Source organism: Amblyomma maculatum, chromosome 1 (genome assembly GCF_055883805.1).
Source record: "Amblyomma maculatum isolate TAMU_Amacu chromosome 1, ASM5588380v1, whole genome shotgun sequence".
In the NCBI taxonomy this organism is placed as follows: Eukaryota; Metazoa; Arthropoda; class Arachnida; order Ixodida; family Ixodidae; genus Amblyomma; species Amblyomma maculatum.
The window spans coordinates 406848800-406866142 of record NC_139344.1 but is presented as its reverse complement, the minus strand read 5'-3'; the positions used below and the strand labels follow the sequence as shown (position 1 = coordinate 406866142).

The 17343-nt window shown below is 44.0% G+C and overlaps 1 protein-coding gene across 4 annotated transcripts in view; it reads right to left on the bottom strand.

The window, feature by feature from the left end:
* LOC146208822 (uncharacterized) overlaps nucleotides 1-17343 on the bottom strand; it is a 79594-nt gene that overhangs the window by 43718 nt on the left and 18533 nt on the right. The window contains exon 1 of one of the 4 annotated variants that reach the window (XM_084596183.1): nucleotides 11409-11618. The exons of 2 other annotated variants lie outside the window; for them this stretch is intronic. The gene's annotated coding sequence lies outside the window, so the exon portion shown is untranslated. Of the gene's footprint in view, nucleotides 1-11408; nucleotides 11619-17343 lie in introns of those variants that run through there. One more of the 4 variants, XM_084596192.1, reaches the window with a different exon arrangement.

Sequence of the window (17343 nt, the reverse complement as noted above, 5' to 3'; positions counted from 1 at the left end):
GACGTTCGTCGTGTCTCTCGTTGCCACTGTATCTTCCCGAGGCCGAGCGCTGTGAGTCTGACAGGACACTATATCCTTCCTCATGAACTTGTTGTACTATTTGGCTGCATTCCACCGTCGCGAGGCCATGGAGCTCGGTTTCGTACAGTTGTACGCTCTCGGACTCGTCTTCACCAGTCCTTCAGTACCACATCATGGTCGTCAAACGTCCTTGTCACTCTACCGGATATATTGTTACGTTCCCCAATGCGACCGCACAGTGGCGCTGGGATCAATCAGGGGGCGTGTTTGAAGGTACGGCAGAGCGGGCGGCCGTCTAATGCATAGAAACGGATGTATTGCGAAGTGCGATTGTGGAATTTTCTTTTGCGCTGTTTTCCCTGATGCCTGACTGTGTCTTTGTAAATCTATTGCGTTCTGTAAACGATCCCATCAACTTGTTGTCTGAAGAGCTGCCGATACGGCTGCAGGAGCAACGATGGAAATTTGTCGCTTTTTTATTTCCTTTAGTCTGACATCAAATTACGATGGAAACGTGGACGCGCCATCCCCCGAAAAGAAATTTGTGATTTCTTATCTGATTCCCAAAACATACCTGTTTCCGAGAGACATTTTGACACTTTGGACATCATTCGGTATGATCTTTTGGCAAACGGAGAACGTGTGTCTCTCCAGGGGTGGCTGCGGCTAAGTCGAATCCACCGGCACACAGCTTCGTCACTCCGTGACGTGATGTGGGACCTGATTTCAGCTGCTTTTGGCATCTTACTTCGAAAGGTGTGTTGCAAAGTTTAAATTGAGCCCGGCCGTGAGGCCCATGCAACCTCTCTTCGACGATCGCCAATTAATCACTTTTCTGCTATTGCGGCTACCAACTGTACGTTTCTCTGAGGGTGCATATCAGCTCAATGAATTGTTTCTTCTTGAAAACATTTAGCTGTCTTTCGTCACAACTATGTCACATTACGCGAATAATTGTTCTTTCTGTATAAGGCCTTCGCTTGTTTATTGTTCACATGTACACCGCCGATTATGGCCACGGCTAAGTTGGAGAAAATAACATAATATGGTAAAGAGCACGGTACAGAGCTGCAATGCAGTAGACATCAAAAACCTTTACAATAACATACTGCAGAGAAGATTGCGTGTGTTCTTGCGAGTCGTGAATCGAGAACTGTGCATGACATGTACATTTCTACATATTTGTCGCTTTGCCGCAGATGTATAATCAGTGTTAAAAGAAACAAACGGTTAATGCGCCTTACGTGCGCGTTTTAGAGCTTGTTTCGGTGCTCTTTGCTTGAATCCAGAAAGTAGCGATGATTGCCCTTGTGATTTTTTTTTTCTGTTACAAGGCGTTAGCTTCCACAGGAATGCCAGCCACGAGTGTCATTGCTTGGCTGCATACCAGGCCTTACACCTGTTTGACTCGATGTACTTCCCCGTTCTGGCTGGCACCTGTCTCTCACGAGTTAGTGACATAAAGGAGAGTACTGCGCGACCGCGCGGCCCTGTCAGTGACGCCGGCACCAGCGACATGTATTGTGTCGGGAGGACATTCGAACAGCTAGAGAATGCGCGGCGACGCCAGACTCGACAGAAGCGGCCGGAAAAACGCGAGCAGCAAATGTTGAACTGCTACGTGCCGCGCCCATTTGAGTGTACATAGCCATCATAGCTCAGCTTATGGTAATTTCTGCTGGGCAGCGAATACCCCAGACGTTCAGGGGGACCAATGGGCTTTACTCGCTTTCCAAAATAGGGCATGCGTCGTGCTGATTTTGTATCGCTCTTTTTCTTTTAGTGCGTTGGCACTACAGGGCTTCCACGCCAGCGAAAAGTGTTTGCCCGTACTTTCGGTCCTCCTCACGAGCATTTCTACGGCAGTTGGTAGTTGGCAGGTGACAAGGCCGGACGCTGATTGGTTGGCGGGTTGTGTTGACGTCACGAGATGATGTGACATGGCCGAATTGAAAGAGGTGCAACTTGCGCTACAGTTTAGGATGAGAGTCGATCCTACCCAGAACTTTGGAACCTCGATCTAATCAGAAGCACTGCTCCCAAGCGATGCAGGCGTGATCGCGAAACTTGGTTAACGAGCCGCATCATGTCTTTCCGCTCCTGACAAATAGGGCAGCATAAATAATATATGTCAGCCGAGGTGAGCCTTTCGTGCCTACATTTTTTTCCTTTATTTATTATCCTGCACACCTTTGCATGCAACCATATAAATAGGAAGCGGCAGGGTTAGTCGGTGATTATCAAGGCTTGTAATGCAGATTTAAGACATCAAAAGTGTGGTAAGAAGCACAGGTATAAAATATTACGTTACATATGCTAGATCACAAGGTTCCGGTCTTGATCAATGTGAATAAGAGATGAACAAGATGAACAACAAAAATGTGAAGCTTTGAAAGTTTATACTTTGGCTTGTAGAGCGAACAAAAGTAAACATTTCTTGGAGATCACCTTTAGTTGCGAGGGAACTGCGAAATATTCTAAGGCACTGGCATAAACACTTGATAGAGATGGTTTTGCCTTCCTGAGCATTAAAAAAAATCTTTTTGGTGAAGTTTGTCTTCTGCTACCACAGAGTGTTTAAGACTGCCAAGGAAAACCAAGGCGCCGTTTACACTTCGCAAATTCTAACACAAGACATCAAGCTTACACTACACTGATAAGGCCAACCTTAGAATACGCTTCCGTCATATGGCATCCTCACCAGGGCCGGCTTGCACGATAAAGTCCGAGCTAAGTCCAGACTTAAATGGTGTCTTTAGAAAGACCAAGCTTATTTAAGACGGCTCGTGTTGCGAACGTCGAACGCTTCGGGTTCATGTTCACCAGAGTGGCTTCCCAGAACGGCCTCAGCATTCACTTGGGGCATTTTTCCTCGTAACACAATCTTAAGCCGCAAAAAGCAATGGCACGGATTTTACACAACGCAAAATTGACGAAATGTGTACATCTTATAGCAGGGACAGTGCCAGCGTATCCCTGTATTTCCCTAATTTCTCTAGTTAGACACCTGGCGTCCTTGTGTTTTAACCAAGACAGCACTAGAGTCGTAATCATACAAGCGACTTATTCAAGTCAGGACTGAAGCCCAGTCTTGACTCCAGTGTTAAGCGGCCATGCTAGTGGCCTATTCTTTAGACTCCAGTTAAGTCTGGACTTAGCTAAGACAGTCTTAAGATTGTTTTGTGCAAGCGGGCCCAGGACTCCCTTTCGAATCTTTTTGAATCCGTCCAGAATAAAGCAGCAAGATTCATTACATCAGCCTACTCAAGGTTTCAGAGCGTATCATCAATTAAAGAAGTTTTAAACCTACCATCGCTCGCTTTCAGAAGGAAGTTTGCGAGATTATGATTTCTTCACACATTATACTATAGCAATTCGAAATTTGCTTGCTCCCATCTTCTTCCTGCTCCTCACGTCTCATCCCGGCTTGACCATGCGAACAAAATCCTCCCACTGTTCGCACGAACAAAAAAATACCAATATTCACCACTCTCTTTAGCAATAAATGAATGGAATCAGTTTGCGTCAAATATCGCTGTTTTGACTGATTTATCAGAGTTTCAAGCAGCATTGCTAGCTTCTTCAGACGCATCGTAGTCAATTTGCGCGGTTTTGTCGTTCCCTGTATAGAGCTCCCTTTCCTTGATTCTTTCGATGTAATCTGTGTTTCTGAGTCGGTGAGATCTCAAATGTTTCATTTATTATTTTTTTTTTCTGGTTTTAGTTTCTGTATTCATGGTCAGCTTTGTAGCGTCTGTCATGCGCGATGTGCATGTTTTTCCCTTTTGCTGAAATCGCTGCACATTTTTATCTTTTTACAGTTCTCTTATTATGTTGAAATATTGCTTGCCCGACTAATTTTTCCTAGTTTTGTATAAAGATTACTATGACTACTTATATACTTCTCTCACATACCACCATAACATCATCTGTTATCATGTTTTTGTTCTACCCTGATTTGCTTCCAGATCCCCCCCTATGTAATGCCCTATTGGGCCTTTAGGGTATTTCAAAGAAATAAATAAAATAAATAAAGTGCAGAAAACTGGAAAAGGCCTGAGAAAAGATTTTTGGATATATTGACTGTTGTGAAGTTGAAGTTGAGTTTATTAGAGAATCCAAAACAAAGTTTTAAGCACATAGAGCGAGAAGTCCCATGGTACTACAAGAGCGACGGTGGGACCTCTCATGAAAATAAACTTCGATAAGCAAATAAATAGAAATGTACACAGCTTATATCACTAAGCAACACAGATAATAAGTAGCTAGATACATATTGTAATTTGAGTTACAGCAGATGGTGGAAGGTAATCAAACGATGTCAAAAAACTCCATTAATGAACCTGACTGCCTTTGAAAAACTGAGGTTGCCCAGCATTTCAGCATATACGCGATATATACAGGAATAAAACATGCATAACTGGAAATTGACGCAAAGGATGGGACGGGCACAACTTACATTCACCTCACCAATTTGGTTTCCATCAAGGAACCTTCATTAAGCTTGCTCTCTTGTCTTCTACTGACAAAATTAAGGATGCCAATGACGACGGTCTTATCGTTGGAGCAGTATCTATAGATCTAACCAAAGCTTTGATACAATTAATCACTGAATCCATCTGCTCAAACTATCATGCTTAGGAATTCGTGGTCCACCTTCCAAACTATCTCTCCAAGTGGTCCCAAATTGTTCAAGTAAATAGTAACATGTCATCTGCGAAGTCCATAACCATGGGAGTTTCTCAAGGATCTATTCTGGGCCCGTTACTTTTTCTTATTTTCACATTTGAAAAAACTGCCCATATTAGAACAAAACCTTAACGCTGATCCCAATAACAATTTTGTAGTGCAAAATTAACCTTCCACATATTAATCCTGCAAAACAAAAGTTCGTTATTTTTTATTCACCTCAGACTGCGCTTCCCGGATCGCCATCGCTGCGTCTTAACGATCACGCTCTACTGCCTACGGACAAAGCCACTTTTTTCAGTGTAGTTCCAGATCAAGATATGAAATTTGATCTGCATTCTCCCATCTTGCTAAAGAAATTTTCTTTGGCATTCATACAATTTTCAAAACCCGCCACAATTCTCGACCCCATATCATCGTACCACTGTATTATGCTCATATACATAGTCATCTCTCCTACTGCTTATCTTCCTGGGGTAACACATATACACCTTCAGATAACTTACAGCGCCTTCAAACCAAAGCGGGTAGATTACTGAAATTTAGCCCATTATTCTGCCCTTCAGCTCCACTTTACTGCCAGCAAGATATCTTGCCTTCCCGCCTAATGTTTTCTTTCAAGCTTTGGCTCATCATGTACCGATCAACAACTCGCAATATTACGGCAGAAACTTTTTCAACAGAAATAACACCAGATTTTCTGACCGCAACAATTTTCTTCCTACCAAGCCTCGAACAACAATGGCAAATTTACCACTAGATTTGCCGGCATATCATTGTAACACTTTGCCTGATCTGCTTTGCATACATTCCGGACTCGTATTAAGCAACACTACATAAATATATTGATTGATGACAGACAAAACCGTAGAGGAGGTGGTGTACTCTTGGCGGTAAAAGACGATTTGTTGGCTGTACCTGTGACTGTTAGTTCTTTTCTTGAATGTGTATGGGTTTCTTTAAAGTGCTTTTCAATTGATGTAATCGTTGGTGTTATCTACCGTCCTCCTAGCATGACTGTTTGCTTTTCTGCTGAATTTAATCGAATCCTGTGTGAAATTTGTACGCGTTTCCCTAACTCTACACTGCTCATATTTGGAGACTTCAACTTCCCTAGCATAAACTGGTTTACACAATCCGTCACAGCGAGTGAAACCGAAGCTCATATGTTTCTTCAATCATGTCTTGATTTTTCGCTGTCGCAACTTATTACCAATCCCACACGTCGCGCATCGAGCACCGCAAACATTCTTGATTTATTACTAACAAATAATCCTGATATTTGTTCAGACATAATTCATTTAGACGGCATTTCTGATCACGACGTAATAACAGGACGCATTACCGGTTCTTTTAACGAAAAGAAAACTACTGTTAAACAAATCAGATGTTACAACAGAGCTAATTATGAAAGAATTAACACTGAATTAGATTATCTCGCTGTCCAGTTCAAAAATCAATATTTATTGCGCACTGTTGAGCAAAATTGGGATTTATTCAAAACTACCCTTACTAACCTTATCGACAACTTTGTGCCTCTTACGTCCATTAGATGTAGCAGCAATACACCATGGTTTAATCACAAGCTGCGGCGTATGAATAACAAAAAAAAAAAGCGACTTTATCGGCAGGCCAAAAAAGATGGTAGTTTAGGCACGTGGGAAAGGTATAAGAAATGCGACAGAGAATACCAGTTATTATTAAAATCCACTCGACGTCAGTTTTTCAATCATGACTTGTCCTCTCTGTTAAACAACAACCCTCGTAAATTTTGGCGCATCGTAAATCCTAGCTTTCACCCTGACATTTTGCTTTCCGACAGTAACGGCGTCATAATCAATGAATCCGATTGTGCTCAGGTTCTTAACGTTACCTTCTCATCAGTTTTTACCAACCAAGACATTAGCTCATCTCCTATCTTAACTACATTTCATGACATCTGCATGCCTGACATAGTTATTAACGAAGCAGGTATTTCAGTTTTATTAAACAATCTCAAAATTACAAGTAGCTCGGATCACCTTGGCTTTAACAATAAGATACTAAAAAATACATCCAGAAGCATCTCCGCTATCTTGTCCTGTTTATTCTCGCAGTCGTTATCGAACGGACTAATTCCTGATGACTGGCGTGTAGCAAAGGTAATACCTATATTCAAATCAGGTGATCGTTCCTCCCCAATTAACTATCGACTCATCTCGTTAACCAGCAACTTTTGCGAACTTCTAGAGCATATCATTCATAGCCAAGTCATTAACTACCTCGAAGATCATAACATTATTTTCAAATATCAGCACGGTTTTCGCAAGGGTTTTTCATGTGACACTCAACTAGCTGGTTTTGTTAATGACTTACAAACATCACTTAACGCAGGCTTTCAGGTCGACGCAGTTTTTCTGGATTTTTCAAAAGCATTCGATCGGGTCCCTCATCACAGACTTTTACTAAAACTAGCACAGCTTAACTTCTACCCTAATGTGCTCGCCTGGATTAAGGACTTTCTTTCTTCTAGATCTCAGTATACCTCAGTTAATAATTCTAACTCTTCTTCGACTTATGTGACATCTGGTGTACCCCAAGGAAGCGTGCTTGGTCCTTTGCTTTTTCTAATCTATATTAATGATTTACCTGCCTGTGGAACATCTAAAGTTCGTCTTTTCGCAGATGACTGCGTAATTTACCGTAACGTTATTGATGACAGTGACCGCCAATTCCTACAATCGGACCTGAACGCAGTAAGCTCATGGTGCTCATCCTGGTTAATGACTTTAAACGTTTCTAAAACTAAACATATCTTTCGCCCGTCGTACCGCTCGCATTTCAACCACTTACATGCTCAATGACAATGCTGTTGAACTAACACACTTACAAATACCTTGGCGTGCACCTTCAGTTTGATCTAACATGGCATCACCATATCGACCTCACCCTAGCTGCTGCTAACCGTTCACTTGGTCTTCTTAAACGTACTCTCAAACACGCTCTTATTCATGTTAAAAAACTTGCTTATATCACCCTAATACGCCCTAAAATTGAATATGCTGCGGCTATTTGGGACCCTGACCAAGCCTATGTTATCACCAACATCGAATCCTTGCAGAACCGTTCTGTGCGTTTTATTTTTTCAGACTACTCACCTTTCCCTAGCGTCACAGCATTAAAACAACGTGCTGAACTGGAAGACTTATCATGTCGTCGTAAACACGCTCGGTTAACACTTTTCCATAAGCTTTATCACCATCCACTACTGCGCAGTGACTTGTTTCAGTCACCTGACGTCATTTTTCCACGACTTGATCATGCCTTCAAAGTTAAACGCGCAAAGTGTCATTTATCATCTTATGCCAATTCATTCATACCACGCACTATCATTGAATGGAATAACTTGCCATCGCACATCGCTACAGAAACTAACATAAAAAAAATTCCAAGAGCTACTTCGCTGTGACGGAAATGTGTAGAATATTTGGTGCTGTTTTTCTTTCCTCTTTTTATGTTATATAACGGTTCTTATTGTAATTGTTGCCAATTGCACCGTGTTTTTTTTTACAATTGTACCCCCCCCCCTATGTAATACCCTCCTTTGGAGGGCCTTTAGGGGTACCCTGAATAAATAAATAAAAAAATAAATGTACTATTCATTGACTTCGTTTGTCTCATTTGCTTGCTACTGCTAATTTAATATTTTTGTTGTAATATATGTGACCACTGTTTCCTGTAATTGGCATTAAATTATATGTTCTCAGTGTTAGGAGACCCCCTCCACCCCCTCCCTCAGGGAAGCTTTTACTTTGTGGCCCCCCAGTGTAACCATGTAACCAACTTTATTGTATGCTTTATGAATAAAAACATGACCACCTGAAGCCTGAGACGATCACGATTGGCGCTAAAGCACATGTCCGAGCGGTACTTTCGGCGGCGCATAAGTTGGCCAAATTCTGCAGACACATTTGTTAGCTTTTTCAGGAGAGTGCGGTGTAAGACATTCCGCTTTCTTGTGGCCCTTATGCACAGCTCAAACCGATGCGTTTGATTCCTCTGGTGATCGATTATTGATCACCTGAGGAAGCCTGCTACATCAATGAGGTCACAGCTCCCAAGGCCAAAAATAAAGAAGGCGATATCATGCCTCGGTGCTGGGATTGCCGACATGACAATGGTGTTCGCGGCCAAGGCAACGATATGTCTAAAACGTGTGGACTTTCACACAGTAGTCATTTGAGACAGGACGCTAAGAACAACCTCACCATGCATTGCAGATACTTCCAGAATGCTTAGTGCAAAGCAAATCTTTATGGCCGCAAGACATTAAAGAAAAATTGGGATCAACTCACGCTCGAAATTACCGAAGTATTTGCAATAGGCAATAGGCAATGACTGTGTAAGTGCTTCTTCGGTAGCCTTCCTGGCCTATCTCGAGATATCGATTCCGTGGCTTCTTCCACCACAGCATGTCTTCGCCTGAATGTCCCTATTTTTTTATTGTTTTGGTGTTTAAGTAGTTGATTGTTCGGTTTAAGTAGTGTGTGTGTGTGTGTGTGTGTGTGTGTGTGTGTGTGTGTGTGTGTGTGTGTGTGTGTGTGTGTGTGTGTGTGTGTGTGTGTGTGTGTGTGTGTGTGTGTGTGTGTGTGTGTGTGTGTGTGTGTGTGTGTGTGTGTGTGTGTGTGTGTGTGTGTGTGTGTGTGTGTGTGTGTGTGTGTGTGTGTGTGTGTGTGTGTGTGTGTGTGTGTGTGTGTGTGTGTGTGTGTGTGTGTGTGTGTGTGTGTGTGTGTGTGTGTGTGTGTGTGTGTGTGTGTGTGTGTGTGTGTGTGTGTGTGTGTGTGTGTGTGTGTGTGTGTGTGTGTGTGCGTGCGTGCGTGCGTGCGTGCGTGCGTGCGTGCGTGCGTGCGTGCGTGCGTGCGTGCGTGCGTGCGTGCGTGCGTGCGTGCGTGCGTGCGTGCGTGCGTGCGTGTGTGTGTGTGTGTGTGTGTGTGTGTGTGTGTGTGTGTGTGTGTGTGTGTGTGTGTGTGTGTGTGTGTGTGTGTGTGTGTGTGTGTGTGTGTGTGTGTGTGTGTGTGTGTGTGTGTGTGTGTGTCGCGCGCGCGCGCGCGATACTTTTCTATGTATATTCCTCTTTTTTCAATAAAGTTCAGCTGACAATAGCGCTCGTGTCATCTTTCTTTTCAGCGTGCGTGCCGTGCTTTGCGCTAACGCTTAGTTATTCTAAACCCAAACAACCCAACTACATGTTCTGAGGATCTTATGCGTTTCTCACTATCATTGTTGGTTTCTGAATGGTTCAATTTTTCGATCAATTTAGATCAGAAAATGTCGAAGCTGAAGCATGCGCCTAGCTGCAGCGCTGCGTAGACTCGAATCATAATTACCTGCATCGGTTCAGGATGCCCCTTCTCTTTAAGCGCATTGATTACATCAGTAAAAATGGGCCTCGCCTACGCACGCTTATTCAGTCGATACCGATGTATCGATGGAAGTGTGGTTATCATATTCCTAGGTAAGTTAGGAGGCGGAATATACACATTGGTTTGGTCTCTTACCTTGTGATATCAACAAGCTTCCACTGCATTGTGCTAGAAGCCATTCCAACAGGGTCAATTCACCAGCCTTAATTCTATTAGGCATATATTGAAATGTTGAATGTTTTGCAGATAAAACCGATTCAAAATGCTTGTCATGTCATGATTTTAGCTGAAATGTCAAAGGCCGATGAGCTCACGGAAGAGCGTGAGACGGGTGATCTCAGCATACGATAGGGAATATTGTCATGACAGTACGCCTGTAATTATTTTTTTCTAATCGTTTAGGCCATATTTAGTCACACACAGTGCTAAATCGAATGCAACTGTCTCTACCGTCTTTTCTCTGACCGCTGACTGTGGGTGTCAGCAGATCGCATACTGCTGCATACGCATACGCATACTGATCGCATACGGTGTGCCCCGAGGCCGCAGTGGTAGCCGTTTTCTCCTCTGAAATAAGTGAGCAACACGCAGGATCAGGCACAGGAGGAGCAGTTTCCATTTCGCCTGCCATCAGACTAAGTACGAGGAACGCAAAAAGGTTCAAGTATGCGCCACAGTGGGCGCTACAAACATGCCCAAGCTGAGCCTTGGACGCGACCGACGCTTCCAATGGAGCGCTTAGTTGTGGTCTTTTTTTTTTTTTCGGTCGTATCGTTGTAATTATATGTTCCTGTTGAAACAGTGCCTAGGAAGTATCGAGAAAACGCGACCTAACCGCACCCATATTCTCCACTGATACAATTTCCTCACTAGGTCAACTCGGTTCAGAAGTGCGGCTTCAATCGAACTTTAATTTATTAACCTTTCCTACAACAAGTGCTCCCACACTATCATCGAAAATGAAATTAGTCTGCACGTCTGTCTGCAGCCACCGGTATCTGTGTTCTCTTCGAATCCAATGAGTTACTGTAAAGAAACAGTGCACTGCCTTTTCTTTTTTTTTTTTTCTTTTTTTCACATCCCATTCCGATTCCCTTCACCCACTCTAATCTTTGTTTCCTTATGGCACACAGAGTCGGTTTCTCTTCAATAGCTCGGAAGCTATGTAAAAATTGATTTTCAGTCTCTCTGTAAGCTTACGTGCCTAAATTCCGAGTAGTAACTTATCTACAGCGATGCCATCTTGGCCGTAGCAGTTGCGATTCCTCCGAAAACCGTACTCAAACGACTGCCTACCGTGATCTCCGACGGCGGCCATTCGCAGCGGCGGCGGACGGGAAGCAGAAGCAGCAGTAGCAGCACCGCGGATATAGCTCGGAGGAGCTCCGGCGGACGGGCGTGCCCGCCACCGGCAGCGCCGTCGTGGCGTCGCGAGTGCCGCGCTCAGCGCGACGTGACGGCGGCGGAAAAGCGCCCGGAACCGGCAGATGTGCTGCGGCCCCGATTTCGCGCCCTTTTGACCCGCCTGTTGCGCCGCGTAGCTGAGCGCCCAGCTGCGGCGCAACGCGCACCGATCACGCAGGCGCAATGTCTCTGTCGTCAGGTGCCGAGCACAGAGCGCGCCAGACGTTCTCAGCTGCCCTTACGGGAACGACCGACTCGTCAGAATGCTCCAAGAAGGAACACATGATTAGAACATAGAGCGCGAGACGAGCGACAGTGAAAGGAGCGCGCCTCTTTTTCTGAGGGTATTTCTACGTCTTCAAGGTATTCCCGTCTCTCTTAAATGCGGTCAATACCATCCTACCAAGTGGTAGGGATGGTGAACTGGTCTCCGTACTTGCTTCCATAGCATTTACGGATTGCACAAAGTTGGCCCGCATTGTCTCTCTCCGGGAATGTACAGGGGAGGTCAAAAGTTCCCAGGCCGCAGGCTTTGCTTCTGGTCAGCATATTCTGACACATGAGATCCCATTAAAGCTATAAATGATCTCAGAGGTTAGCATAATGCTTCTTTTACCCTCCACATGTATTTTGAGATTTGGGGCCGTCGTAGCTGCCTGGCTATACTGCTCAGAAGCAGACCCTGTGGCCTGGGAACTTTTGAGCCCCCCTGTACATAAAGGCCGGAAGATCACAAAAGGTATCCGAGGGCTTTCCCGTCATTTATGAGAATGACATATCCAATTGTAGCGTCACTTGAAATTACACACATTAATATTATGCTTACCGCGCATCTACTGTGCATGCCTTTCGCAGCATGTGTCAAAATGGATCAACCACCGCGATGGTAAGGGCGTTTGTGACTGCTGTACCCAAGACACCGTGACCCAGGAGTGCGGGATCGAATTCTTACCGCGGCGGCCGCCTTTAGATGGATGCGTAAAGAAAGGCGCCCGTGTGACGTGCGACATAAGTGCACGTTAAAGAGCCCCCGGTGGTCTAAATTACTCCGGAGCCCTCCACTACGGCATCTATCATAGCCTGAGCCGCTTTAGCACGTTTAACCCTTTTAGCACGTTTAGCACGTTTAACCTTTTTAACCCTCAGGCTATGACAGATGCCTAGTGGAGGGCTCCGGAGTAATTTAGACCACCGGGGGCTCTTTAACGTGCACTAATGTCGCACGTCACATGGGCGCCAAACCTTGTCGTCATTAATAATAATAATAATACACACGGGCGCCAAACCTTGTTATCATTACATTCCCGCTTCAGTACCCTATTTCTCAATCCCCTCTGCTGTCTATCAATCGAGAAGCTCGCCGCTATTTTTGACTCTTATAAGTTATCTGACACTGTCGCAAGTAGTAAGGCCCTGAGATAGTTTTGATGTCAGTTAACGCGAAGTAAAATTTGACGTAAGATATACAGGCAGCTATCAAAAATCATAAAAGACTTAAAGTGCGATCAGTGAATAAGGCACTCGACTGCTCAGCCTGGGGCACGGGTTCGATTTCGACCGCAATTTGCTCAAGAACGCAAGAGGCACGCGCATTCCGCAAGTTCAGTGTGCACTAAAACGGCTGAGGAATTGGTTTTGATGAAACTTTTTGCATGTGTGCACTCGCTCATTACCTTCTTCATTTGTTCATTTTTGGCAACTTTTCACAATGTAATGCCTTTAATGCATAGAAAGGAATCCATGCCGAATGCGTCTATGTGGAGATCATCGGTGCATTCGATTAGCGGCCTGCTGTACTCCCTTTTTTTTTTTTTTTTTTAGAAACGCGCGTAGCATAGCTTACCCCAATATATCGCTTTATAGATTACGAAAAAGCATTTGACTAAATCGAAACCTCAGAAGTCACACAGGCATTACAGAACAAGGCTACAGACGAGCCATACGTAAAACTATGGTTTGATTTGGTTTTTGTTTATGGGGTTTAAAGTCCCAAAGCGACTCAGACTATGAGAGATGCCTTAGTGGAAGGCTTCAAAACGTTCGACTACCTGGGGTTCTTTAACATACACTGACATGAAAGCGGCCGCTGCGACCTGGATTCGATCTCATAAGCTTGGACGCAGCAGTAGAACGCCCTAACCACTGCACCACCGCGGTGGGATACGCAAAAGTATCTGGTGGTATCTAAGATAAGTAAAGTGAAAGTAACAAACAAGTCTTTGCAGGCAATCCAACATAACATTTAAGAGGGCGATTAATATTAGATAACCAAAGACATGTAAACTGTTTTACCAACAAAAACCCACTCACATTTAATTGCAAATTATACAATAATGCAACAACTCCAACTCATCAAGTTAAGCATTCAACTGTTACCTGTACGAGTAACTTATATGAAAAGCCCCATACTGAAGCTAACAGAAACTACTAAGGCTAACAGAAAATTCTGTTTCCTTAAAAGAAGGCTCCGCAGTGCTCCTGTAGAGGTATAACTCCACGCGTAGAAGGCATTTCTAAAACAAATTAGAGAGAGAGAGACAAACATTTATTATGAGCAGGCGTGAAATATTCAGCTCTAGGTGGGCAGCCTCCTCAGTCCAGGAAGCCGTGGACCCGAGCCATCTCCCGAGTCCGGCTGACCAGACTACGCTGATCCTCCAGGCTGGTGCTTGACAGCAGAGTCTCCCACTGCTCTTCGGTTATGGCCATGGTGGTTATAGTACCAGTTGGTCCCACATAAATTAGAATTAGAACATAAGTTAGAATATGCGGATATTATTTTGAGTCCACACCAGCAGAATCTAAGTTAAAAAATTTGAACGAAAGCAAAATTTGACTCTCCGCTTAATATATTTCATCTACACCTGCTGCTCAGGGTGTCCACTGATAAATATATAAATGACGAAGGCTTTTCGTTTTTAAAGAGTAATTTTGATAAAATTTTGAATGTTTTTTATGGACAATAAATAAATAAGTAATGAAGGCAAGCTTGAAATCCCTTTCACAACGCAAGTTAACTTTCGGATTTAAATCTACCTACCAGCTACACTACGGTCCCTTTAAGCTAAACCCGAGGAATTATCATGAGGAGCCTTTCAGACAATATTCCTGAATAAATCGTAGCAAAAATGGAACGGCAGCCAATTAGCCACAGTAACGTACTTGCGTATTATTGCTACCCAAATGCAATCGCTCACTGGAATAAGTTGCCGGGAGGCATAGTTTGAAGTGCCAATGTCGAAATTTAAACTATAAAAATCTAGGACGACGAGATTGTGCACCTGTTCGATATGAGGTGACATTAGTATTTCGTCGTCGTTGCACTGCGCGTCTGACGAAAAAGACTGTGTGGAACAAAGTTTCTGCTTGATTTGCACTTTTCGTTGTATTCCTTCCCCTCCTGCACGGGCCTGCAGTACATGTAAATAAATAAATAAATCTATAGTAGCTGCACAGCAATCATAGTCATCCATAAAGAAAGTAACAAAATCCGAATAAGGAAGCGTTTAAGACCAGTAGAAACGATTGCTTCGGTACTATTTCCCGCTTTTTTGAAGGAAGTATTGGAGACCTGGCTTGGAAACTGTGAGGGGTAAGGGCTGATGAAGAATACCTCAGTAACCTGCAATTATCTGATGACATTTCCTTGGTAAGCACCTGAGGAAATTAATTTCAAGGGGTGATCAATGACCTAGACAGGCGAAGCGGAAAGCTGGTTCAAATTAACATACACAGAAGTATTAACTACTATGGAACGGAATAAAGTAGCGAGACGCTAGAAGTATTAAGGGAATGTGGCTGCTTAGGGCAGAAGATAATCGCAGATCATTCAGAAGAGAGTGAAAAAAACTGAAAGGATAAGATTATCGTGGAGCTCATTAGGTAAGTACTCACAGACAGCGAATAACAGCTTAGCCCCTCAAGAGTAAAGTATATAACAGTTGTGTGTTACCGGCTCTCACTTATGGCGCAGAAACATGGGGACTAAATAAACGGGTTGAACTGAGGACAAGAGATATGGAGAGGAAAATAATAGATGCAACTTCAACAGGCGGGGAACACGTGCGAGAAGGTTTTCAGAATAAACACGAGTTACTGACAGCGTATTCGAAATCAAGAAATATAAATGGGCGTGGGCAGGACATGTACTGTGGTGGCAAAGTAGCTTACGGTCGCTAAGATAATCGAATGGATTCAGAGAGAGGGCAAACATAGCAGGGGCCGGCAGGAAGGCGGCCGGATGAGATTGCCAAGTTGGCGGGGGTCAAATGGATGCAACTGACACAGGACCGGGTTAATAGGATGGATGTGACTGAGGCCCCGCAACGAGCGCAGTCGGGCAGAGGGTGGTGGTGATATATCTTCGTGGAGCAAACAAAACTCATCGCTTAAGAATCGAGTAAAACAGCGCTATGGGAGACGAAACACGTGAACGACAGACACATGCGCTGACTAGCAACCAAATGGTTTATTGTTACCTGTGAGGCAGCAATATAAAGGAAAAATAACAAGAGGGGAAAACACAAAAAAAAGAATGCGCGCAACCACATTACCACATGAAAAAAACCAAGTCACTGATTCAGATAGTCATATTCCTTAGGGTATAACGTTATCGACGGGCTGCTGATGCATGTGCCTTCTACCTTTTCTATATTGGAAGCCTCGGAGATAAGCCTGGAGGTTTCATCTTTTTATCTGACGATGATGGTGGTTTTCTTGAGATGCGCTTCGCAGTCATTACATTCTGTGCAATGGATGGCAAGATGGTTTCTGGGTGGCTTGTTCTCTATATCTTTAGCATGTTCTCTTAGTCTATCATTGATGCAGCGTCCTGTCGTAGAAATGGCCACATGACGTCGGGATCTTGTACACCACACCGACGCAACAGTCCACAAACTTCTTCTCGTGCTTTTTTTTTTTTTTTTTTGCAGCCTCTTTTCGTGTTTCCATCGTCATTCACTCTTTTGCACAATCCGCTCAATCTGTTATTGGCCAAAAAAACCAACCTAATACCAGCTTTGCTGACAATTTTCTTGAGATTGTGAGAAACTTTGTGCACGTACGGGATACACGCCGTTTTCTTCATTTTTGTCAGACCAGCATCGGTGCGCTTCTTCCTTTTCTGTCTACATTTGGCCAGCAAGGACTCGCATTTCGCAAACGTACATACTGAGCTGCGCAGTCAGGTTAGCGTGAGAGCGAGTAAGAAAATTTTTTTCGGCTTATCTGTTGCTTAACACGGAAAAGTTGAGCCAAAATCTGTTAGCCGGAAGACTGCGAAGAACAGAAGCCAGACGACAGCTGCAGGAAGGAGAGTCGCATGTGTTTGTGTGCGAGGGTTTAAAAGTATCATTCACTGGGCTTCAAATCTGCCGCTCGAGTCTCATACATAGCTATAGGCCGATCTGACAGATTGCGTGAGAATCGGTAATTTATAGCGAAAGCTTGCGTCTGGTTGTCCCCTTCCCTCCCATTTGGCTTTTCGGTGCGTAAGACTGCGCACTCGTAACAGGTTCGACCTCCCGGGAGCGTGGGCTCTCTTAAAACAGATTTTCGCTGTAAAACTTCCGTACGCATGCACTCTGCAAAGGTAGTGGTTGGCAAACATGGCCGGGCGCCAGAACCATGCTGCGGGCGGCTAGAGCATATGCACATGTCTGTGGCTAGCTAGCCAATAAAAACGGGACGTATGCTCGTTTTTTAAGCTTTAAAATTTTCCACAAATGTTACCTCTCAGTGATAACTTAATTCCTACTAGATACCTCGCGAGCGTAGTCAGTAAACGAACTAAATTTTTAAATTGAGTTGCCTTCGAACCATGAGGTAA